General features: G+C 39.3%; 1 protein-coding gene across 2 annotated transcripts in view; it reads right to left on the bottom strand.

Annotated features, from left to right (window-relative positions):
* LOC123984365 (Kv channel-interacting protein 2) overlaps positions 1-26683 on the bottom strand; it is a 144840-nt gene that overhangs the window by 39560 nt on the left and 78597 nt on the right. Inside the window, exon 1 of one of the 2 annotated variants that reach the window (XM_046071219.1) lies at positions 18600-18635. The exons of the other annotated variant lie outside the window; for it this stretch is intronic. The gene's annotated coding sequence lies outside the window, so the exon portion shown is untranslated. Of the gene's footprint in view, positions 1-18599; positions 18636-26683 lie in introns of those variants that run through there. 2 annotated transcript variants of the gene reach the window in all.

Genomic DNA, 26683 nt, shown 5'->3' with positions numbered 1-26683 from the left:
CATCTGGGAAAATCCACATCCGTGATTTCTGCTGTCAGCTGTTTGTATCGGTCCCGGTCTGGCTTCATGGTATAAAGATCCACAGGCTGTCGGCTCTTGTGCTAAATAACACGTGTGTGCTCGTTCATTTGTCCAAATGTCACTTCTCTTCTTACTTCTAATAAACCAGAAGACTACTCAGAGACTGTTTATTCATCCATCCATCCATCCACCGTCAACCACTTATCCTGCGTACAGGGTCACGGGGAGACCCGAACGCTGTGATGACGAAACGCACTTTGTAGCGTTGTTTGTTCGGCTACGGTAGAAATATGACAACAAAATAGGGCAACCTCCATAAAAGGGGGTGCCCGCAGTTATGTAGATAAAAATGGCTCATTCTAAGGTAATAAAAACACAATGGTTCATTATGTAAGGTCTTTATACACCACTGAAAATATAGTTATGGATATTATATTGCATTTCTGTCAATGAATCCTCAGAAATATTACACACCGAACCTTTAAAAAGGCATCTCAAACAAATGTTAAGCAGTAGGCTTCTATGTGCGTCTGTATGAGACGCCATGGGGTGTAACAAAGCAGCATCGGTATTTGATGACCTGGGATGAATGTGCAATGAATGGACAGCCCGAGCATTTGTAATATTATAATAAGATTCTAAAATTATGGCATCCTGAGTTTTAATACAGTAATTCTGTATGAACCAATAGACCTTGAATGTATTGATGCTGTGAAGAGTGGTAGGGATCTTTTTGTAGGAAGAAAACTTTTGGGCTGTGTCTAAAATTGTTCACTGTTCACTACATATAATGTTTGACTCTGTAGTGTTCTACTGTAAATGTATAGTGAAATTTGTTGACACAAATAATTCCACAATGCAATGCTAGAAGTGGTGTACAATTGTTGGTCACTGACCAAGAGCTAACCACTGCCTTGCAATATACAAAACAGCTGGATCAGAATACAGACCTGAGTAATGTTCAAAATATAGTTTTTTGAATCTAACATATTAGAAAACCCTAAATAGGGAGTAGTGAAGACGTCAATAAGTGATTTTACACACAGTAATGACTCTACCAGGGAAAACAGCACTTGGACTTTTGCCCTTTCACAATTAGTTGATAGTTTAGATTAGTTGAAAATAATTAAATAAGGGGTTGTATGAAACTCCAATGTTACATGTAATATTTTCTTTGGAAACTCCATTGACTGAAAAATAAACCTGCAACAACCTTCCCCTTGATATCTCAGAATAATATAACAATGTAGAACTGGTATAATGCTGAAAGTCATCATCGTATGATCAGGCCTCCATTATTTCGCGATGTAGTGATCACAACTATTAACACAAATTCAACAAATCCCTGTGAATTCAGTGCGACCTGAAATTTTGACCAATCACCACAACTATTCCGTAAATTTGACCTATCATCGCAGTTTCCTGCAAAACGTTGTCATACGTCAGCAAACTCACTTTCTAGTTTACAAGACGCAGAAGACATGTGTGATACCAATGTCTCGCATTTGCCTACAAAAATAACAGTTGTTGCTGTTGTATCCCAGTCAATAGCAAGCGCTGAAAGAATCAAGGTAAGTTGTATTTAGTATGCATAGTTAGGGTTAAGGTTAGTTCTGCAAAATCCTGGAGGGACTGTTTAATGATTCAACTATAATTTTAAAGTTGAAACAATCACATTTAGTTTTGCAGTTTTTACTTTCCCACAATTTCATCGCAAATAAACTCCCCAAAACATCGCAACTTTCATAGCAATTTTTTAGAATAGCTGCTGCAAAATCAGGCATTTCCGGCCGCAACAAAAAAGGTCTGCAAAATCCTGAATACATTTACATCACTTAAAAATATAAAGAAAATGGAGCCTAAAAGAGAAACCATACTGGGAAGTAAAAAATAAAATGGAAAAATGTGGTTTAAGAAAAAAACTTCCCTAGCAATTCATTTCTGGACGGTCCCTAACTGAATGTAGAATTGCTAGTTTTAAAAGAGTGTAAAGTACAAGAAGATCTGTTACAGAAATATAAGTTTCTAATTAGATAACTTTTATGCTTAGCAGCTGTTGTGAGTCAGTGAACCGGAGGCTTTTATACCCGGTTTCCCAGGTTTAATGTCTTTCTCACCTTTTTTCTAATATGAATAAAAACTGTTAATGCCAGCAGAACAACGTTCACCTTCACATCGAAGGAGGCACTGAGTGTTTCCTTAGTCAAACAGTCCAATACCGTCTGTCAGTCATCAGGTGAGGTTGGTATACTTAAAGCATAGACAAGAATCAATGCAGGTTGCTACTCTTCGCCACCATCCGATGTTCTGCCCCTCCCAGCACGACTCCCAGTGAGGGTATCACATCACCTTATGCTACAAAAATAACAGGATCGGAAAAAAGGTGTGATGTTCCCTCTTTGTCTTATTCTCCCAATGTGTATCTCTTTTCTGCCACTTTCTTTGGAGAGAGGAAAGGTTGAGAGAGGCAAGACAGCAGGGTTTGACAAATGTGCTCTGTCTGCTTCCACTTCTGCTGTTGTTTCTCTTTGCTGACATTCCTGTTACTGCATTTTCAACTGGTCTATACAGCAGCATGCCTCATTATGGTGATGTCTGTCACATGAACAGCATCACCGAGAACCATGTGGTCACCCTAATGTCTACTCATACACACACAAGTCAGACAAGGTGACAGGAAACCTAATTTTATGTGACGTCACTCTGCTCATATATGGTATGAAGCAAACAAACGCTATGCCACAGAAGACCCATTCCTTGTTACTCTGTGGCAGTAATGTACACTCGCTGTTTTAAAGCTCAGCTCTGATTGCAGACAGTAAATGTAAACAGAGAAATACTGAACCACACACTCACAAAAGAGACAGCGAGATGGGGAGAGAAAGAGAAATCTGAGCTTGACTTGTTGGTTAAAAAAAATTTTTCTGCCCACTTATTTATTGAAGAGTTGTGATTTGAGGGGAGAGAGGAGGCAGGAAATAAGAAGAGAGGCAAGTCGTTGCATGAGACATGGTGGCAGGGGAGAGTAATGAGAAGTATGAAAAGACAGACAGAAACAGAACATGAAGGAACAAAGGAAGGACAAACTGAAAAGACTGAGTGACTAAGGTCAAATCCCTCTGTATAGCGATCTGCAAAGCACAGAGGGAAGAGGCATCTATTCTTTATTACCCTCCAGCATCTCTCCTATCCTGGTGGATTTTTCACCTCATTCTGGCTGTCAAGATAGAAAATTGGACCTGCATATGTGTCCTCTACTCCTTCGCTATTCTCCTCCCCTACTTTCTCCTCTATTCCTTGTCAAATTTCCACAAACAAGAAGCACATATTTACATTTCTTTTAGGGTCAAGTTGTCAACTCTATATAACTTTAATTTCACAAGGAAGGACAATTGTTTGAATCTGAAAGTTCAATTAAGTTCAAACACAGGTCTGTTTACCGTCGGACTGAAAGCTCTCCACCAACAACTGAGAGCAAATAGCTTTCTGAAAAATTCTCTATGTAGGTACAACTAATGAGCAGGGACAGTTATCACTTCAACCATTTTCCCACTACAATGTCACAGGACATTATTGCCTAGAAATGCCTTCAAGACAATAGTGCTTTTCGATCTTCAGCAAGTGATTAGCAAGATGTTGCTCTGACATATACGAAATGCACATTTGGTCAATTGATTGCTTCTAATTTATTTGGATGGTCTTTAAAAACTCAAATACCTTCATGTGTGTCGCAGCCTGTTGAGTTGGATTTATGGTTATAACAAAATGTAATAAACTGCTGTTTTTTTGTCCAGGTCTCTCACATCTCAATAAGGCTTTTTAAGAGTTTTTCTTTAAAGAATGGAAAAGAGAGTTACTTAACAATTGTAGATTGTTCTAAAAAATACTGTCAGTACATTCTGTAGCTCTTAGGGAGTGTATAAAAATTATTTTGAGAGAAGTAGAAAAGATGGAGGGTGTGTGTTTTATATTTTGGCTAAAGGTAGATTTGGGGTCTTTATTAACTCAGATTCAGCCTTTCCTTGGAAATTAAGCAAAAGAAAAAACCCTACCTTAAAAATATGACTTTTGTATGTGCCATGGTTCATATAGGGGCATTTTGCCACATGCTGAGGACAACAACCCTGTTTCACAGCTTTATTTTGCCTCATCACACTAAAACTAGAATCCAACAGGACTATTAGTGATCAATGACTGAATGTTATCTCTACTTTTTTCACTAACCTTTCATTTTCTTCTGCATCATCAACAGAAAGCAGAAACACAGCGAAGTGAAACCATAATATGATGCATGTCAAAGTCCTCATAGGCAAGTCCTGCCACTCAGCAGCCATCTTGGTAATGCCTCTGTGCAGTTATTTCGGACTAACAAGACCAGGCCCCTATCTGAATGAATGGGGAGAGAGCCATAACTGCACTTTCATTGGTCACCGGTACATAAAAACTTCATATCTAGAATCACCAGCAAAATCAAATAAAAGGTTTAAAGTTTATTTGCGTAGCAGACGCTTACATCAGTGGAACCACATGACTGGCTTAAATATGTTTCCTGTCTCGGCTGTTAAAAGCTGACGATTGGCTGTCTAGCAAGAGGGGCGGGATATCTGCCATCTTTGGCGTTACGGGCTTTATTATAACAATGAGGAGGGCCATGCTTTTTCAAAAAGTAAATGATAGAGTCCCTGTCCCGAAACAAGTAATTTTCATGCAGTCCCTTTAAATACAGTGGTAAAGTGGTTGCTCTCTTGACCTGATGACTGTGTGTCCAGCTGACACTATCTCAGACTAATGAAGTCCTTCAAAACATCTTTCTACACACAAACTTGTGCTCTGTCTTTTGTGTCTGATATGACCTATAATATAAGACAGGCAGTGTCAGTCAGCTCTAAATACGAAACACAAATGACTTTACTTCCTCTCTCTTTACCCTGATTTTTCCTAATTTCTTCTGCTGCTAAATATAACTGATAGCTGCTAAACTGTGGTGAGTGTTGCTCACGTTTGTGTTGATGGGTTCACGGGGTTTATAATAAAAGTGAATGGCTGTATTGACTCATATCTCAGTATTTATGTACTGTTTGTGTGTGTCAAACCTAAGGACCTCGGAGGAATGTTATGAATCAGTGATCTGATATTTGAGCTATATCTGATCATCTCAGGTAGACAGATTGTGACTTGAAGCAGCAGAGAAGGATTTATGACAGATGTCAGGCCTGCAGCATTTTTATCTTGTAGTACATAAAAAGACATTTTCCACAGAGATGAAGGTCAAAACTTTTAAGCTGCTAAACAAAACAGTTAAGCTGCTATAGGTGTGTCTTGCTGTATCGACCCTTGAATGTTACATTCTTTAATACGTAGAATGTGCTAATTGGAGAACATGACTATTGATCTGTGTTTCAATAAGGCTTGTCCGATCATGCTTTAGAGAGAGGTACTCACACATACAAACACAAACACACACATACACGCACGCACACACACAGACACACAAACACAGCTCAAGAAAATTGCTGGGATTACCGAGATCGTGCTCATTCTCGAGCTGTCACATGTAGTGATTTTCACCTGGCTCTATGGCATCATGTGAGGGCTCAAATGAACATACAGAATATGTTTGTAATCAATAACAAGGTAGATGTCTGGCCAAACATGTCGTCTTTAATCCCCATCTCACACTGTGAGCTGAACCATGCACATGATCAATACTGATATATTAAGACAGAAGAATAGTTTGACTGGAAAAGTAATCGAGGGGGCTTTTGTAAATCCTGGGTCAGCTAGACTGGGACATCTAGTGGGCACAAATGGCAAAGATCAGACACCGTAGCCCCAAATCAGTCACTGTATAATGATTTAAACAATTTAAACTGGGGGAAACATTCATTCTGGATTCATGCTCACACACACTCATACATATTACAAGAGGATATCTAACTCCCCAATACCTTCTGTTAATGCAATAATGCTTCGGTTTGTCTCCTATAACCTATTTTCCAAATATACACTCCTTTATTTGAGTCAGTTAGTTTCCTTCTCAAGTTTCTGCTATATTAATGTTATATATTTACACTAAAAATAGCATAGGCATATAAACATTAACATTTGGTCAAAACAAATGCAATATGGGGTCAAAAAACACAAACAAGTTCTGCTTTGAGAAAGTGCCCACTCACCTTTCCTCTTAAACAGCCAGTAAGACAGTGGGAAGATTGACATGAGGATGATTACATAAAAACCTTTAATGCCCTCTTCAGGGTCGCTCAGGAAGACCAGAGGCTTAAAAACCGACATACCCAACACAGGTGAGGGATCGCGATCACAGCTCAGCATGTGTGTGTTATGAGGACACTTTATTCAGACATAATCAGTGGCACAGCCGGGTTTCCCCTCCTTCTGTGGGCGTAATCATACACATAATAGTTTGTACTTTAGTACAATGTTGAAGTACTTGCTTTATTTGAGTATTTCCATGTTCTGCTACTATACTTCTACTCCACTACAATTCAGAAGGAAAAACCTTTTACTCCACTAGTTACTAGTTACTTTGCAGACTCAGTATAGAAAAGAAATAAGTCAAATATATTTTGACGCTATTTGCATTTTGTATTTCTAATAAAGTAACAATTTGAACTTTAACTTGTAACAGATTATTTCTACACTGTGGTACTGATACTTTTACTTAAGTAAAGGATCAGTGTTCTTCTTCCGCACCCATACACACCAATAAACACAGGTCGTCATGCACCACATGTTTTGATAAGGCAAGTGTTGTTTTTCCCTCATGATCTAGCTGGTATTGTTAAGGTTTACAAAAAAGCCGCCTACTATCAATTCACTATTCAGCTGGTCTGATTGAGCCCCTTTATATCATTCATCTATGTATAGTTTGTGCCCTGACATTATGTCTTATAAACTTGCGTTGTTTTATTAGATGCTGTTATGCCCCATGGCAAGACACAATGTGTGTGGAACAGCGACATGCGTGAGCCACCACAGCACACAAACAACATGTGCAGCTACACAACCGGCAATACAGCTGTTTGGAGATCCAGGGATAAGATTGTCCAATATTATACTCTGCAAGCACACACATGTAGGAAAACAGCCTTGTATGCAAGGTTCAAAATAAAAAATGTATTATTTATACCACGAATTGAATGCAGAATGAGTGAACTTTGAATTTCACAGTGCCAGCGAGCAGGTGCTGGATGGCTAGAAACCTACTGGGAGAGAAGAAAGAGAATGGTAAAGAAGGTTGTGAGGGAAGAAAGACAGACCAACACACTGTGAGAGGAAAGAGAATTACAAAATAATACAGGAGTGAGTCTGAATTGCAGAAAAATATGAAAGGTGAGGGTGCATTAGGAAAACTCCAGCTGCAAAGAGGAATCATAAAATAGAAAAGTATTGAGAAAGTCATCTTTCTCATAAACAGACTCACTGGACATTCTGTAAATCAAGTGCAACTTCAATCAACCTCCACTAGAGGTCAGTGTAGATTAAAGTATTTACATATATTTGAAAGTATTTCAAACACACATACACACATGCTCTGCCTCTCTTTTACACACAGTTGCTTACACACATACACTTGAATATGCAGAGAATCTTCTGGTAGATTGTCCAAAAAAAGCATCTTTTTTCATGTGACTTTCAAATGTTCTTTACATATCCACTCAACTGATGAAAGCCTGCAACAGTTCAGAATTGGTGCCAAGTACATAACATCATCTCATCAGCAGTAAGTCTTTAGCTGAACCTTTAAGAGGGCAGCATATATAGCCTGACATGCAGCCGGGTGCTCAGGTGGTTGGCAAGGTGAGGTAATAACTGAAGAGTCACAGGTTCAGTTTACATCACAGGTAAAAGACCTGTAAAAGACCTTACACGGACCTGACATGGCTGACCTGTTCAAGCAGTGCAGAAAAACGTCTTACTTCACTCTTTGTTTTGTATTCTACGTGCAGTGATGTCAAACTCCTAATTACAGCATGTGCAACATCTTCCCTGTCATGTCCTCTGTTGAGGAAACCAAATGCCAAGTTAATTCATCATTCATCATTTTGACTGACTCATAGCAGTCTAGTTAAGGGCAAATACTGTTGCTAGGCTAATAGCACATCCGTTGGTATCTAAATGAATGTCTCAGTGGACATCAGGACAATGACAACAAGCATGGGGAGCTGCCACTATGCTGATTCAGCAGCTAATCAAAAGGAACAAAATGATCCAACCTATACCAAAGGACAAATCTGCCTGTACTGCATACACAAAACCCTGCAAAGTCACAGAGGGCAGATAGCACACAATTGAGCAAGCACACAAACGTGTTTAAGCACACAATCACACACAAACAAGGTGAATATGAGGATCTCCACGCATAGGGACAATTTGTTTGAGTCAATATGTGCGACCATTTTGTTTACATTGGGAAATGAGATATAATGTAGATAACCGATGTATAGAAAGACTGGAGATGCTATCAAATGGCTAATTAATTTTTAATTATAAGGGGACTAAATGGGAGAGGAGAGGGGAGGAGATAGGAAAGGAGGGAAAGCCGTGATTGTCTCTGACAGCCAGGCCCACTCAAACGCTCCATTGTGTTAAACCTGTCAACTGTCACTGAAGAGAGTGAGCGAGAGAGAAACAGAGAGAGAAGCTGTCGTCATGGACACGACACATAGCATCAATTCCCCAGGTTTGGCTACACACAAAGCAACACATACACACACCTACCCCTATCTATTTTCACTCAGCTCCATGTATTGGTAAAAACGACACAGGCATTCCCATTTCACCTATAATATATCGTTCTGGTGAACGTATTGATCCAGCATTCATATAACACACACTGTAATACACATTCAAACACACACAGAGTGCAGTCTGTGCTTTACCACACACAGTTACATTTCTGCGCTGCTGTCTCTCTGATGTTACCAGACCTCGTGGACATGACAAACCTCATTATCATGGCCGTGCAGGCTATGTCGCCCATTAGTATTCTGCATAGCAGGCACACAAACACACATATACAAATATATGCACACACGCAGAGTGGTGTTATTTCAAATAAGAGTTGCATGAGTCTGCCGCCCAGAGGATAATTGCTTCTAATCCTTTCCCTGCCTCTCTCCCATCTTTGAAGTAAATATACTGTACTACATCTGTCTGAAGAGATTTCTATTTCTGGCCTGGATCAATCAATCCTTGCCAGCAGGAATACAATCGATCATAATCATGATCAGCGATTGTTTTCTAGTTTTCTCATTATACATACTGCTCACTATGGACCCCAATGATTGTTAGTCCACTCAGCTGTCCTCTCTGTCCTTTACAGTGCCCATCTCTGCCAATACAATTGGAAAGATTATTGCTAGTGTCTCCAAGGGGCTGGTTCATCCAAATTACATTAAACATATTTTCCTGTATATCTAGCTATGCAGATACTACTACAGGACCACCAGCCCACAACACTGCAGAAGAGTGGGATTTTGCTTGTGGTTCTCAAAGCATTGGAAAATGACATTGAAACATTTTTCACAGTAGCATAACTTTAACAATGTCTCCATTACTCTCACTGAATCCACAGACCTAGCTGTAAGCAGTTTTCATTGGAGCTACTTTCTGCTGCAGAAATTCTTCTACAATAAAAAAATATGTTGAGAGCAAGCTCTGTGGATTATTCAGACTAACAAGGACACTAACTCTGTAAGATGTTGTTGAATTTTTAAAGCATTCCTCGATGCTGTGTGCACAGAGACAGAAAACTCAAAACTTGGGCCAATAAAAAACAAAGCCGGGTCCAAAATCACTCCCTCGCTCACACATTCCGTATATACAGTGATACACTCAATAGTTTATAGTGAGCAGTAAATTCAGATTTTGGACACTTATGAATCAGTGCCATTTTGCATCATCACTGACAGGTGTAGCCACCTATGACAGTAATGTTTTCATCTACAAAATGCAGCGCATTGCATTGTGGGATTGTTAACAGAAAGTAACATACATATCGTGGGCACTGCTTTTTTTGTTCTATTGTGGCATTTTTGAGGGCACTATATAGTGCTTATATTTGCACTTAAATAAAATGGTATCCAATAAATGTAGCACACAATGTAGAAATAGAAGAGATTTCTGACAGAGACTAAGTTGTTGGCTTGGTTTATGGGCTAACTGTTTATTTCACTCTTTCTACATCATGTTCATAGAAATGATTGCTGAAGTAAAAAACAGTGTTTCTACCTTTCACGTGAGATAATGTAACTCATTTTCAAGTTAGTCTATACTTGTGTGAATCTTGTTCATTCATTTATTTAAACAATAACTAAATCTAACTGTAATCACTATAATTGACTATTTTTGTGTTTCATCTAATACTGTTTACAGTTTTACCATTGCTTTCAGTAAAAATATGAAAGGCCAACTCCTGCCTTCAATCTTTACTGGAGGTGTGTTTTGCTCACTGAATAGCTGCAACCCTACATGCAAGAGTCTGCACTACTAGAGGTGAGTGAGAAAATATGTTTTTCAAACATTTGACTGACCCTTCAACCATCTCACTTATCAGTTGAGTCACTTAGCGATGCACACCTGGCTGTGCCTGCATGTGTGCGTTTTTGTCAGGGTTTTATTCATGTGGCTGTATGACACAGAATGAGTGATTTCAGTATTTTTTAAAGACAGCTGCCGGCTGAAGCCCTCTACTGCATGGATTCCAAAACCTTTTGTATCTACCCGTCATTTTGACCCAAAAATATGTGAATATAGGGCTCAGGTTTACAAATACCGAAATTACCCTTTAACTAAAACCCTCGAAACACATGGCGAGGAAACAAGTGCTAAATTCCTGGAAAACTGCTACACAGAGAACACACACACAAATGCACACCTGATAAAATTGCCTTAAAGAATCATGGACTCCTTTTTCACAAAGTCAGGCAGGAACACAGGTCATGATGTGTCACACAGTGTGGAGTGGGCCTCCACAGCTAAAAATAGCCCTGAGAGGAATCAGATTTGGAGAACCGGAGGTGGGAACTGATGAGATCACACATAACCGCGTGTGTGTGTGCGTGCGTGCGTGGCGTGTGTGCGTGTGTGTGTGTGAGAGAGAGAGAGAGAGTATACATACACTTGCACACACAAAAGGAACCTGAGGAAATGGAGCCAGACTGACATCATGCAGACTCAGAGACAGATAAGCTGACAGAACAGCAGGAAGGCAGCAGAACAGAGAGTGGGAACAGACTGAACACACCACTACGACTGCGAGGAAGGCGTGAAGTGACATCGAGGTATGGTGGAAAAACTGGGGAGGAGCTAACTGCTGTAGTGATGGTGAGGAGGATGACGACAAGATGGTGGACCTGGTTCAATTATTAGTTGTGATATGAATGATGATGACAAGGGAATAAAAAGAAACCAAAGACATAAGGGCACACTTCTATAGCACATGACACTGTTGGCACGTGAAGTGTTGAAGTATGCCTAATAATTATGCGTGCTCTGAACATGCAGCCTTTCAAGGACATCACACTGGAAGCTGGAACATTTTTGTATGTTATCACCCATCTCCAGTATTACTCACGTAATGGTGCATATTTTGTTTTCCTTATGAATTTGATTTAAATATTTACATTTATTCAAAGGTTTTATCCAAAGCTATTCACAATTGCTAAGCATGTCAGAGGTCACATACCTTTGGAGCAACTAGGGGTTAAGTGTCTTGCTCAGGGACACTTTGGTGGATGTGTCACAGTGGGGAATTGAACCCAAGTCCCTCACACCAAAGGCATTTTTGTTATCCACTGCACCCTCACCACCCCATATATCTTTGACTTTACCAAGGACATGAAGATGTGTCAAATGAGGACAATCAAATAACTGGAAGATACTCAGGATGGAGAAGATGCAGTCCCAGTTTAATAGTAAAATGGAATAAAAAAACTGCTACTCATAGATACTAATTGTTGGTATGATATTTTACTGCTTGATTAAGAGTGCTAAGCTACAACTTGTTGCTTATCCTTCACGTAGTGAAGAAGCCAATCAATGCTTCATGTTGCCCTCTATGTGCCCTTTTGTTGTTTCAGATTTACAAAGCAAATAATTAACTTTTATCTGCTGCACATTAACTGGTTCCTACTGTACATGAAACACAAGCAAATTAAGAGTTAACAGATTTTTTTAACAAAACACAGAAATAGGAATGTTCAGAATTCACAAAGATGTTATAATGAAATTTTTTTTTTTTTTGTTAAAAGTGTTGCTGCTTTCCTTTGGATACAAAACATCTAATAAAAGGTTGAAATGTCTCATTCCTGCAATAACTTTTAGAGCGTGTTTGTCAGTCTGTATGTAATGTAAGTGATAAGGAAAAAAGTGAGATAAAGTCTTTGAATTTCTCCTCATCTTGTCTGCTTTGCTTGTTGAACTCTCTGTTCTCCAAACTATAAGACATATCACTCACAGCTGTGACTTACAAGACAGCCACCCAGAGGCATGGTTACACACACACACACACAGGAACATGTTACTAGAGCACACAACTAACTGACAGACATCAAGATGATGCTGAGTGAAAAGATGACAGACAAGTGCCACTCAAGAAATTGACTAGAAAGTGACACATTTATAGTAATAGAGAGAAGAGAGACGCTGAGCAGTGCTGTCAGTCAAGAGTGGTGGTGATGAAGCCTCTCAGTGGGGCACGATATTTTTATGCATCCTTTTAGTTATTTATTTAATCTGTTAATTATTTATAGCTTTCATTTTTATTTTGGCCCATGTATCCATGATAAGTCAAGGGTGCTTAGACTTGTTTTAATGAATTGGACTTTTGTAACATCATTATTACACCACTGATCCAAATGACTAAATCCACCCTTTATTCATGAGGGCTGCCCTTTGACTTCCCTTTTATCTGAATTTCAAAGTCTGTGAAATTAAACATGCTTTACACTAAATGTAAATGTGCCCTGACATGCCATGGAAGATAACCAGCTGACACTGAAATAAATGAATGACTAAGTCTGAGGACGAGGCAGAATTAAGGGCCATAATAAAGAAATACCAGGGCAGCAGTGGAGAAAAGGTGTGAGAAAAGAGATACGTTTGCTGGAGTTTAAGTTTGAAATATTTGTGTATAAAAAACAGAAAATAAAATATAATCTACAAACCCCCAGGACACATTCGACCGATCCCATCTTCTGTACTATCTCTTTTCAGCTTTATCACTTACTTCAGCTTCCTCCTTTTGTCTGGTTTGGGTTTCCTCCTGCTTAACTTGACTTCCTTTTCCTCTCTTTATGTATCACTTCACCTTAACACACTCTTATCGCCACAATTCATTTCTCTCCTGCCTCACCTCCATCTAACTCCTCCTTCTATCTTATTACTTCCTCCTCATTTCCCCTCTTATCCTCTTTTTAAAACCTCTGTTTAAATTCCCTTTCTCTGTTGATTCTTTTTTTATTATTATTAAACCTTTATTTAACCAGGAAAATCCCATTGAGATTACTAATCTCTTTTTCAAGGGAGTCCTGAAAAAGAGATTGCTTTTAAAAAGCAACTGAAGACTCTGTTATTCAAACAGGCTTTTAGTTAGACGTGGGTTTTATGTCTGTCTGATTTATGTTTTTCCTATTTATTGTATCTCATTTTAAGGTAAATAACTTTTTTATCTGTGAAAGGTGCTATATAAATAAACTTTACTTAGTAACTTACTACTCTTCTCAATCTCTCTGGCTCCATCTATGTCATATTTACTAGAGGTCAGCAACACAGGCTCTCAAGGTTGTCTCTGTCTGGCGTCCTAATGCCTGGATGGCTGAGTGGAACAGACAGCTCTGCCCCAGTTGGGGACCATCAGACTTTTAGTGCCTCTGACCACTGGGCCTCCCTGGTGGATAGGCCTGATGTGCAGCCTTTCTCTGAACCCATCCACTGCTGTCCATTTCAAAGGGTGTGACAGAGAGAAAGACAGGAGGAAGAAATAAAGAAGTGGCTGGAAGAGGGATGGAATAAATCGAATTAAATAAATGCAAAATGCTAACAGTAACTTTTCTCTAATAATAAAATATTCTGTATTAGTCAACAAATATGACATAAGGGTAAGGTATACGGTGGACTTTCACTGCAATTCTGTTTTCTTTGATTGATGCAAACCTTGAACCTTACTCCTTTATTTTGGTTTGTTTGAGCAGTTGAGAAAGATTTCTTTCAAATTCACCAAACAGCCACACAGAGATTGCCTGGAAATGTGGGTCTCTGTCAACTTCCAGGTGGAATGAAGTGTGGTTTGTTTGTAGCGAGAAAACATCACGGATTAACCATGACAAAACAGCTGATTATTATTTGCTTTCTTTTTTTGTGGTACCTCTTTGATGGATGAGTTGAAGTTACAGTCTTCACTGATGTTCATGTTCACCTATTTCTTTGTGAGCTTACACTCAATTAAAATACTGTAGTACACTAGCGTGTCAGCACCCAGTTGTTTGCACAGATAGTTTGGTTACCATCATCTAAAAACTTAGTTATAACATAAATATAGGACTTAATGGAGTGTTATTCTATTAGAAAAATCTATACTGTTCGTTAGAGCTGAAACAATAGAGTCATTATTTTATTTTTCAAGCAGAATTGCTGCTTCTAAAAATATCACAATTTCCTACTTTGGTTTGTCTTATATGATAGTAAATTGACTCTTTGTGGCTTTATAGTATTGTCCAGACAAATTAAAAGATGTCTGAGTATTGCTCTGGGATCTTGTGATGGATAGTTTTCACTATTTTCTGACATTTATATAGACCAAATAATTACTTGATTAATCAACAAAGTATTTGGCAGATTAATCAATAACAAAATTAATCATTTAGATTGCATCCTTAGCAATTTTAATTAAACTAAAAAACTAAACAAGTATCCCAATCCAGGCCCCTCTTTGGGCTCCTTTCAGCCCAACATGGGCTAAAGGTAGGGTGACATTATATTCCCGGGATATGAATATTCACTCTGTTTCACTTCTACTGAAGATGGACAAATTCAAGCCTGCATTTCCTGTTTCTCTGTGACCAGTGGATTCACAGGTCAGAATTCACCTTGTTTCAGCAGTGGCTGAGCGGTTGTTCTTGGCCAGCCAACAGAAACACTGCTGCACTAGGTTAGGAAATTCAGAAGTTCTAATTCCAGCTTGTTTCTTCACCATTTTTAGTACGTTATCACTAGACTACAAATTGTACAGTCATAATCTCATACACTGTTTATGGTTTGTCACAGCATTAATCAATATTTATTTATTACTCACAATAGAGCTATGACATCATGCCATTTTGGGGGGGCTGAGATTGGGGAAATTTAGTTGAATGGAAATGAAACGTAAACATACCTTCAGACCAAGAAATACAAAATTAAAACCTTGCCCTTAATTAATTACATACTTTTATTACATTATGCCTGTGCATGTACTATGTTCATAAAGGAAAGAATGAGACAGCTATTCAGGTATACAATTCTATAATAATCTGTTTGTTATCACAACATTACCTATGCTGCGCTCTTCTATGAATGTAATGTAAGGCTGCAAAAGCAATTTACTGAACGAGCTTTCCATTGACAGTAAAGAGTCATGTGTACACATTGTGCTCACATCCATACAGCAGTGGGAGTGTAACTGAGAGATCCCTGAGGCATTTAATAGCTATAGTTAGGTTAGATTTATTCACTGCTCTGATAGCTATAGTTAGCAGTAAATTTATCCACCTGACAAGGGAACTTGTCAACCAAGGATGGAAAATACACTTCTATTGAGTTAGTTAGCCTTTAATGACTGAGCTGCTGGCTGGCTGGCTGGCTGGCTGGCTGGCTGGCTGGAAGGAGCTGATTAGAAAATTAATTATTTATCAAAATACTACTAAAAATTTCCCCTAAAATCTGAAAAATTGAGAACAAGTCATTAAGGTGTAAATTGAATGTTCTGAATTTCAAATCAGGTCTGTAAGTCTTTATGTGTGTGTGTGTGTGTGCGTGTGTCTGTGGTTGAGTATTACTAATGTTGTGCAGACATAAATCTGTTTACACAGTCACATTGGCCTTCCTTATGGGACAAAAGTCTGCATAACATAAATCATAACATTTTAGTGTCAAGACTTGGTTTATGGTTAGGGTTAGGTTTAGGCAAGTAGTGTTTATAGTTATTATTAGGGTAAGTCTTCAGGGAATAATTGTGAGTCAATGTAATGTCCTTGAAAGTGACGGACACACCACTGTTTGTGTGTGTGTGTGTGTGTGTGTGTGTGTGTGTGTGTGTCTGGCAATGACGCACCAGCTCTTGGAGAAAGGAAGTAAAGATACCGTCATCACAAACTAATAAGAATGGAGGATAGGTGAATATGGAGGAATGAGAAAGAGGAGGTAAAAGATGTATAGGAAGACAAAGACAAGGAACTAATTGAGATCACATAGAAGATCACAGAAGTAGCTGAAGTACTAAGTAGCAAAGAGGAGTTTTTTTACGATATTGTCAGCATTTTGAGGGAAACCTGGTTGATAGAGGTCTCAGCATGTTTGGAAAACAGTGTAAGCAATAACTTTAATCCTTCTCACTGAGTGCAGAGAGAAGTGAAGAAGAGGGTGTTCCACTTGACCAAGCAGAGGTGAAGAGCAACCTGGAGGAAGTGCCGTTTCACCGCTACTGGAGATTGAGGTGAGCATGAGTGTTTTTCTGTGTGTACAAATATGCCAAGTGAGCACAACATGTGCAATCAGAGCACTATAGTATTTTTAGCAACATCTACATATTGTACAGCCCATTAACTTTATGTATTTTACTTTTATTATGCATAATTAGCACAACCGATGTTAATGCATTCTTGTTTCTGTGAGCTTGATATATTTTCTAACGGATAATTTGACAAAGTAATGGACGTTACAGCCTATTAACTACAAAAACTATACTCAGGAAATAGCGAATATGGGGGGGGGGTGGGGGGGGCAAAACGCTGCTTCATAAATTGAAGGTTAAAAGAACAGATGGTGGACAACAAGTACCTTGTGAGTGAAGCTGTATTTCAGCATTAAGGACAGAGACGCAGAAACAATCTTTTGATTACCAAATAAGACCGATATATAGGGTAATGTCCAGTTTCTTTGTATTCGTTTACACACACATACACACACGCGCACACAAAATAAATTAATAAACAAAAGAGCTCTCCTTGAAAAATATATATATATTTAATGTCCACAAATTGACTTTTACCATTGCTTTATAACAAGCAACAACATATTTCTCTTAAATGTAGTCTAAACTAGCATAGTCTCCCGAATATTAAGGTAATATTTATTTTTTAAACTGTTAGGAACGGTTTCAAAAAAAATCTTGAAACTATGCTAAAATTGTAGTCAAATATTCTTTGAGCCAAGGGCATAAGTTTCGTTTCAACATTTACAGATATAGACAGATTTGAAGCAGGCGTCCCCCCCAAAATTTGAGCTTTAATCTACCGATATGGGTTTTCAGGGGCCGATGCCAATGCCAATATTAAAGTGAAAAAGAGCCTATTTATGAGCCGATATTTTGATTTTAAGATTGATTTGGATAGTAGACCCCTTTACTGTATAAACTACACTTAGAACAGACCAGTATTGAAAGTTGGTATGTATGTGGGCTATAAAACCTTTTCCTAAATGGATTATGTTAATAAAATAGTTTACAGTCACAAAAAGTGAACATGTATACAATTGCACATCAATAAATATTTGCTGCTGGAAGGTGCAACTTTTTCAGCTGTCTGTAAACAGAGAGAGTGAGAGAGAATAAGCATGTGTGTTTCACTTTACACATAATCTGCCATAATTTCAATGTAGCACATTTACATTAGTTCATCCCTTTACACACTCTTACGCAAACCAAAGCTACGTGAAACCATTTAACCACCATCAGTATAAATCATGCCGTCTATGATACAGTGAACTGCTGTTGAACGCATCTAATACTACATGACTGTCTACAGCTCTGACTACAGCGTTTCACATCTACAACGTCACAAAAAGGAGTACAGGACTACAGGAAGCCGTGTTAGATTCTTGTTCAGCTCATGTTTGTTTACATGTCCACTCTGGTTTAATCATTTCAGACATGCTGACTATAAATGCAGACAGTCGGCTCGCGTATATATTTAGAATACGTAAGAAACTATAATTTAACTCATTAATGCTCATTAATGTTAGCGCTCCTCCACTGATAAACACGGCATTAGGCTAATTTAGCAAAGGGGAGCGTTAGCTGCTGTAACGTTACATGATTTTAGAGAATATTAAGAAGGAATGAACTAGGGACAAATGTGGACCGTTCGCTAGAACTGCCACACTGTTTCAGAATAAATGTACAGTTACGTCTGTCCAGCAGCATAGCTTTCAACACCCAACTACCATAACATTAAACTGCTGTGAGCTGGTAGGAAGCCGGGAGATGGCGGTGAAAAACGGGAGGGTTAGCAAGTCATTTTTATTATAATTATTAAGGTCATGTAAATAACAAACTGACAAATGACAAAAGACCGACTCACCGCTCACACAGCCCTCTGCCTGTAAGCTCCTGTAAACTCCGGTCAGCTGATTTCTTTTGTGGTTTTTGTGGTGAGGCAATGTAGTTAACAGGGGAGCTGCAGCTGGTCGCCCTCTGGTGGGCAAACTATGCAACACCCATGACATGAGTGAAGGATCTGACTCTAGGTTTCTTATGTAATAGTCATATATCTGCTGTTATAAACGGCCGTTGCCGATTAAATGCAATTAGCTCATATCGGCCAAGAATATCTGCCGGCCGATATATCGGTCGGGCTCTACTTTGAACATCTGAATTCTGGGGAACACAATATTCAGGTGGCAGGTGACAATTCAAATGTTGAAGTATAATGCACTAAGGCTCTCGGGCATCCTTTATTGCTTCCAAATAGTTTTCTCCTGTAGATCAACTTTATTTTATTCTTAATATCATACCTGTGGAGTCAACACACATGTAGGTGTGATTTAGTCTTCCCTCTTTTGTGTCTTTTGTTTGGGGAAGTAACCTCTTTAAATGTGCATTTGGCTGCAATTGTAAACTAATTCATTTGAATTCATTTACAAACCCCTGAACTTTAAAAACTCCTGTGTTTCAGCATGTTTTCTGCTTATATTTAAAACATTCTGTGTTCTCTGACATAAAGTCATAATATTACGGGAAAATCTATCTGCCCTATACTCTGCTGTACATAAGCCTACGTTATTGCTCTGCTGATAATAGCAGTATCAGACCGTCTGACAGACACAGAGCCGTTTGGGACTGTACTGAATGGGACAACTGTGATGCTCTTCATCGGAGATGGAAAACCAAAACGAACACTTCTGATCAGGCATAAATCTCACCACAAATACACACAAATGTTTATTTCACCACCTCCGATAAAGCGCAGCTCACAGCTGCACACCGCTTCAGTGGGAAGCATCCTAGAGTAGCGAGACAGTCCCAAACAGAGCAAAGGTGTCCCTGAGTGAAGGGGACGCAGAGACAGCAGTGACACAGAGCTACACTGCACAGAGGAAAGACGCCACACTGCAGTCCAAACTTTTTAAGTCTAAACAACTAGAGACAACCAGGACATACTAACACATAAGGCTTGAAGCAACCTATTCTGTTATGACTTTATTCTTGTATCTTCCAACTTTTTCCAACAGTGGCCCTTCTTAGGCTCCATAATTGCGGACTTACTAAAATTCTGCCTTTTGGTTTATGCTGTTCTCTCTCTAAGGCTGACTGTTACCAGTTTGTGTACTTGTACTGGTAGTACCTAATTCTACGACCTTTCTATAAGCACAATAATTTGGGGTTAAAATTGTGTAGTAACATGCAGTTTGAAAAAATACGATTTTTAAGAGAGTTGTATTTGGATGCACGTTTGCTTGGAAGACAGAACTGTGAGTCTCTCGCACTCAGCCGCGGTAGTTGCCGATTGCTCACCTCTCCCTACTCCTACTTCTCTGGTGTTTTCTAACTCCAGTACCTGTCCTGGTGGCTGCTTAATATCAACGCAAAATTCAGGCTTTACAACATCTTTCAGCAGCCTATAGCCTAAGTGAGGTCATGTCTATATACTGTGGGCACTGTATACCATGTCAACTGACAAAGCCTACATATGTTCACACAAGAGGCTCTAGTGAGTGAAAGACAATCAAAAATATAAAACCTTTTCTTTCAGTTTCTCTTCTTCTTCTCCGCACATTTCATCTCTTCTCTCTCCACCAGTCACACCTAGAGCCCCTCCCCCCACTAATAGGGGTTTATTTTTAGCACATATGAGGTGCGTGTATACACATGATGGATGAAGAAAGGGAAGAAAGATGAGAAAGGTAGGGATGGATAGATTGATGGAGCAGAGGTTGAAGGGGGGCCAAGAAGCAGGCTCGATAGTAAGGACACATGCTGGGAGACCTGTTACTGTACAGGAAGAGTGGAGCAGATGGGGCGTCGGGCTCACAGCTATACAAGGCTTCCACCTGAGATCCACGCTGGCACGGCAAACTGACCTACAGGTGGCTGAAGATCAACAGGCCGCGCTGCAACAGATGATAGTGCGCTTCTTCAGAGGGATGAGGGATAACAGGAACAGCCTGATGTACCGTATCATCCAATTAGAATACAGCTCACATCAGCCTTAGCTGTAGGCTAAAACTGAAATTTAATCACATATCATTTCTAGCTTCTTGTCTTGCCCTCAGTATCTATTGAGAGGAAGCCAGAGAGCTGATCAGAGGTGAGAAGCCTGTAACCTGCTTTAAATCATGTTGGAAGTGGGTAAGAAGTAGAAACTGCATATAACAAACTGATATAGATAGTACAGCACCTGACGGGCAGAGGAAGCTAGAGCACTGACTCAATCAACTTGGGACGGAGTGAAATGTGAACAGCATGGAGCAGATTAGGGCTAAAACAGTTGGATAGATGCCAGAGAAAACAATGGATAAGAAAGCAAGCAACAGATACACAGAGGGATTATTCAGCATACACGGAGTGCACAAATAACTACAAACCAACTGTCGCTTTTCCTTTAATAACTTGATCTGGAATGCCACTGCATGTGCATAAAATTGGCTGCACATGCAAAACAGAATTTTTAAATATAGATCTTTAAAAAGGAACTTTTTATGCACAGGCTTTGACCTTGGACTTCCACGAGAAGTTTATTTTTAGGCCACCTTTTTTTATCTTGACTGTGAATGTACGAGTCACGAGGTGTCAACAACAGACAAAAACAGAGGCGAATATAATCAGCGCAAGCGAGATAATTTAAGTGAGAATCTTCACATGGCTGGTGACAAAACGACTGTGTTCTTAAAATGGATGTGAGTGTTCAGAAGTAATCTGGCATTTTACTTTCTCTATCTAGTCCCTTCCTGTCTTCTCCATTTGTCACTTTATATATTTCCTTTCCCTCACTATAAGTTATATTAAGTTATATTTTTTTTATCATGTCACACAACAGATTATCAAATGACAAAATATTGTAAATTAGCCTGGATATATTGCTCTTTTTCTGCACTGAAAGTCATGCCTACCCAAACGGCGCTGCTTCCTGCTGTGTTTTCATATTGCCTATTGCGCATTGATATGAGACAAGAGAGTGTCTCCTCTTCACCCCATGGATATACACAGAAGCAGGGGGCTTTAGCTTGGAGTGAGTTATCCAAGCACTCAGAATTTTACACCACAGAAAGCCCATGTTCTATTCATTTAGCCTAAAATTGACGTTTAATGTCAATTTTTGTCAAAAGGAGAGGAAAGTGATGGACGGATGAGTAATGACGTTTGTCAGAGGCAAGAGGGAGGGTACAGAGGAGACACTGTTAAACTTAATAAACTCTACAGGTGCTTGAAGGAGATCAAAGATATACAGTATCTCACAAAGTGAGTACACCCTTAAGTGAAAATGTCCAAATTGGGCCAAATTAGCCATTGTCCTTCCCAGGTGTCATGTGACTCGTTAGTGTTCTCAGGTGTGAATAGGGAGCAGGTGTGTTAAATTTGGTGTTAGCGTTCTGTTTCACAATTTGGACATTTTTACTTTGGGGTGTACTCACTTTTATTGCCAGCAATTTAGACATTAATGGCTGTGTGATGGGTTATTTTGAGGGGACAGCAAATTTACACTGTTATACAAGCTGTACACTCACTATTTTACATTGTAGCAAAGTGTCATTTCTGCATTGTTGTCACCTGAAAAGATATAATCAAATATTTTTAAAAATTGTGGGGGTGTACTCATTTTTGTGAGATACTGTAAGATACTGTGAGATACTGTAATACTTCTTACCTCATTGAGATCACTGAAATGTTGACCTTCAATCCTAATCGAGCCAGTCAGTACAACTTTAAACACTCAGACTCCTCACCAAATAACAGAATTTAAAAGTATTCAAAATAAAATACAAACTGTAGCAGGACCATCTCATACACACTTAAAGTTGAGCATCTCGAGGCTGAGGCCGAGACTCGGACACAACATATTTTATTCATAGATGTAAGGTTGATAACAAAATCTCTTTGGTCATAGCCAAAAGTGTGCTGCAAAGAGAATCAGCTTCAAGGTACTAGAACTGAAAAACAGTTGAAATGTATGTGTTGGTGTTTCTGTCAATCCGAGCCAATGTGTGTAATTTTTGAGTATATACCCTCACTGGTGTGGAAGTGCCCATGCAACAGAAGGGTGAAGCAGCGCGTGGGGGAGGTAATCAGAGGTTATTAATTAGAACGTATCAAGTTCTAACAGAAATTGGAGGACGACTAATACCCAGTTTCATTTAGAAAAATGTCAAAGCCCATAGCAAATGACTCCTACTCTGAAAGAAGGAAATTAAAGTGAGCATTTTTTGCTACTCATATGTTTACCATGAAGTGCAGGTGAAAGTTTCCTGAAGCAGTATACGAACGGTAAGGGCATTGTTGCAGAGTGCACTTTATTAAATGAAAAAGTCAGAAACTTGTCTCTGCAAGAACAAACACATGATCTGGATCAGCTGAAGAGAATTAATATGCAGTAATGACCAGCGTGTATTGCTGCTCATTACGCAGCTAGCAAAGACATTAATCTCCAGACATAAAATATGGATTTAAGACTCTATTACAAGCTAAAGTAATTTACAAGCCAAAGGAACATATTTTGTACAGCTACCATTGACACCAACTGTGTCAAAAGGTGTCAAATTATAACTACACTTTGTTAAAGTGAATTTATTGTGAAATGGTCATTTGTTATTTATTTATTTTATAAGTTAATCAAAAATAAAACCAAAATGCATTCAGTTGTCACTGCTATGCACACCTGTAAACATTTTTTAAATACACAGACAACTAGTACACACTGGGTTGTTTGATATTGTTCTTATTGGCACAATTTTTGACCTATCCGCCACTGGTTTAACTACTTTATTTAGGGCCAAAAGCATTTTTTATGGATTTATTTTAAAAAATGTATTACCACCATGTGGTATTACAACACGTTCTTATCCCAGGGCATTAAATAACAACACTCTGAGAAAGCCTGAGCCCAACATACTTGGTTAAGTTTAGGAAAACATCATGTTTTGGGTTGAAATAAGCACATTACGTGATGGTGGATGGGTAACATTGGAGTTACTTGAAAGCCCAAGGCGTCTCATATGGACACTGAAGGGTACCTTGTGCATCAAATACCAGAGATGGGGACTCAGGTTTGAGACTCGGACTCAAGTCTGACTTAAGTTGCACACACAGTGACTTCAGACTCGACCTGAGACTCCTCCTCAAAAGACTTCAGACTCGACTCGGACTCGAGACGCGGGACTCGTGAACAATGTTTAATTTTAGGAAATGTCTGATGAGCTTGCTCCTCTCCCTCCATTACCTATACGGGTAACTATACAGGTTCAACTTCATACAACTGGAACCAAACAAAGCGCTGAACACAAAATAGGTTAGTAACCTGAGTTTAATAAACATGTTTAGCTCAGCACAGGCCATTTAACGTTAGTTTGCTATAGCTACAACCTACGGGAGGTTAGGTCCGACTGTGATGAATGAGCGTTTATTTACTTGCCAAACTTGTGGTGGTCAAATAACGTAATTATTTACGCCCCGCTGGCTGCCATCATGTTAATTATTACCGTTGGCTGCAAACAGGTTAGAGGTTCATTGTTAATCATGTAACGTTACAGTTTTATTTAGTTAACATTAGGCCTAAACTGGTTTGAGAGTCTGGTGGTGTGTTGACTTTCAGGAGTTTAAGCTGTTATTGATTGCATTGCACATTACATGGTTGTGCTCTGTGAAAAACAAGTTACAGTTTATTGTTTTGAGAATCTGGGGGATGTGTTCACTTACAGTAGTTTATAAGTTGTCATTAATTGCTTTGCACATTACATGGTTGTGCTCTGTAAGTAAAAAACAGGTTACGGTTACAGTATTCCTTATACCTATGCAGTTTTATAAGCAGCCTGGATTGAACACAGCTGGTGATACAACATTCGTTATTCCACAAGGGAATTGTCACTTGACTTGGGCTCTAGCTCAGAGACTTGAGACTTGACTTGGACTCTAGCTAAAAGACTTGTGAGCATCTCTGTTAAATACTGACACTTTGTCCAGCTTTCTCAAAGTGTCAGTACTAGACACCCTGGGTTTTAGTACAAACTACAAGACAAACGCATGACATGTGACAATATATAAATTGGATGAAGATTTATGTGGAAGTATCATAATGGTACAAACAAAAAAGTGTTTTCACTTATGTTGCTTGATTAAAGCCTATTCTATTGACACTGGCCTTATGTTCCTGTTAGCTTTGTTGAACTTTTTACTGTGGAACAACGTACATCTTTGTCATGCTTATTCTGACATATTGGTACGTCATGTAATTCTGCTTGTAGGAGGAGAGGAGAGGGCGCTGAGAGAAGGAGGCCTGTGCTGTCAGCTTGGACTGTTTATATCAGATAAGAGCACCGCTAAAGGACAGATCAATAGGGCTCACAGAGATTCCATATAGCCGAAGTCACAACATCTACAGACTAAGATAGTGTCACGCAACAGAGTGAAGTGGAAATATAAGACAGTTGAACAATATTTAATATATCTTAATTGCATTAAACAGAGCTGAAATAAAGCTCTAGGGCATTGAGGGAGTCGAGGACACACACATACACACACACCAGCATGGCCTTGTTTCCCTCACAGAGGCTAATGAAACAAACTAATTAGTGGGCAAAGTAGGGGCAAGAAGGAGGGTGAGTACAAATGACTGTCATCAGTAATGTGCACACACACACACAAATACCAACGAACCATCACCAGACACAGTCAGGCTCCTGAACATTGTGTAGGTCTGTGGTGGGACAGGTAGGGAGTTGTGATCATAGTTATAACTGAGAGAACTGATAGTTACAACAACAGCAATGTGCAGTATCAAGACTCTGTAGGGGCATAACATCATGAAATACCCCATCAAACATGGCCTACTGACTTTAGCCAATGAGGTGAAGTAAAAACACCAATTAACCTGGGGGGTTCTTAATGTCATGTGTCCTTTTTTGCATAGGTTAAATCACTGTTAGGTTCATACACAGTCTGACCGCAGAGTAAATTCTGTCTCTCCATGCCTGACTTAAATGGCACGTCCCTCAGCGCCTTGCCACGGCCAAAAATGCCACAATACCCAAATACCAAACTCTGAATGGCCTTGATGAAATCCCAATGTAGCACAGCCATTATACAGTTCAGCCCTCGCTGGCTCCCGTCGCACTGAAGCAGACATCTCTTTCTTTCTCTCTCTCGTTCTCCCATTGGATCAGACACACAGGAGCCAGTAGTCATGGTAACTCCATTCTGGGTAAACTTAAGGACGTGTATGTGCGCGCACACACACACACACACACTGTTATTAATAAATACTTCATGGATGGGAGCTGGTAGCTAGTTAGCTGTCTGAAGAGTAAGTAGTTTGTTTGCAAGCACCATAATTTTCTAATGTTTCTATTTCCTTACCAGACTATTTATATGTGTGTGTGTATGTACGAGGCACACACGTTCGGAACATCAGTTATTATGATTATTCCAACCCTTTCATACATTTTAATGGGCATAAAGTAGAACATTAGCACAATCAAATCAAATTCATAAACCAATTAAAGCTGCAAGCAGCGTTGGGCGGGCCCTCGCACTTGTAAGCGCGTCCGCGCGTGAGCCGGCCGAGTTGCACATTCTGGAGCTCTGCCGGTGCGGCTGTGAATTTCCTACGCGGTTCCGACGCCGCATGAATGTGCTATATGTCACTTCCTGTGTCCCCTATGTGGAGCTACATAGCACTTGCCGCTATGAATATAAATCGGTATTGACGTGTAGATGTCTGCGGGGTGGGAGAGTTATCAAGCACGTAAAGTTTGTTTCAGATGTGAACATGTACACTGAACAATAATGTACCCAAACAATAAAATAAATTCCTTTTATATTTCCCTGCCTTGTTGTTTATGTGTACATACAGAGGAAGAATGTGAGAACAGCACACATTTCATCGTTACTGTGTGTTAGAGCATGGGAGAACAGTGGATACTTTTAATACAGCCCACACCCCTAATACTGTGTAAC

Source organism: Micropterus dolomieu, linkage group LG15 (genome assembly GCF_021292245.1).
Source record: "Micropterus dolomieu isolate WLL.071019.BEF.003 ecotype Adirondacks linkage group LG15, ASM2129224v1, whole genome shotgun sequence".
In the NCBI taxonomy this organism is placed as follows: Eukaryota; Metazoa; Chordata; class Actinopteri; order Centrarchiformes; family Centrarchidae; genus Micropterus; species Micropterus dolomieu.
Note: the sequence above shows the minus strand (reverse complement) of the source record. Positions and strands in the feature narration are given on the sequence as shown.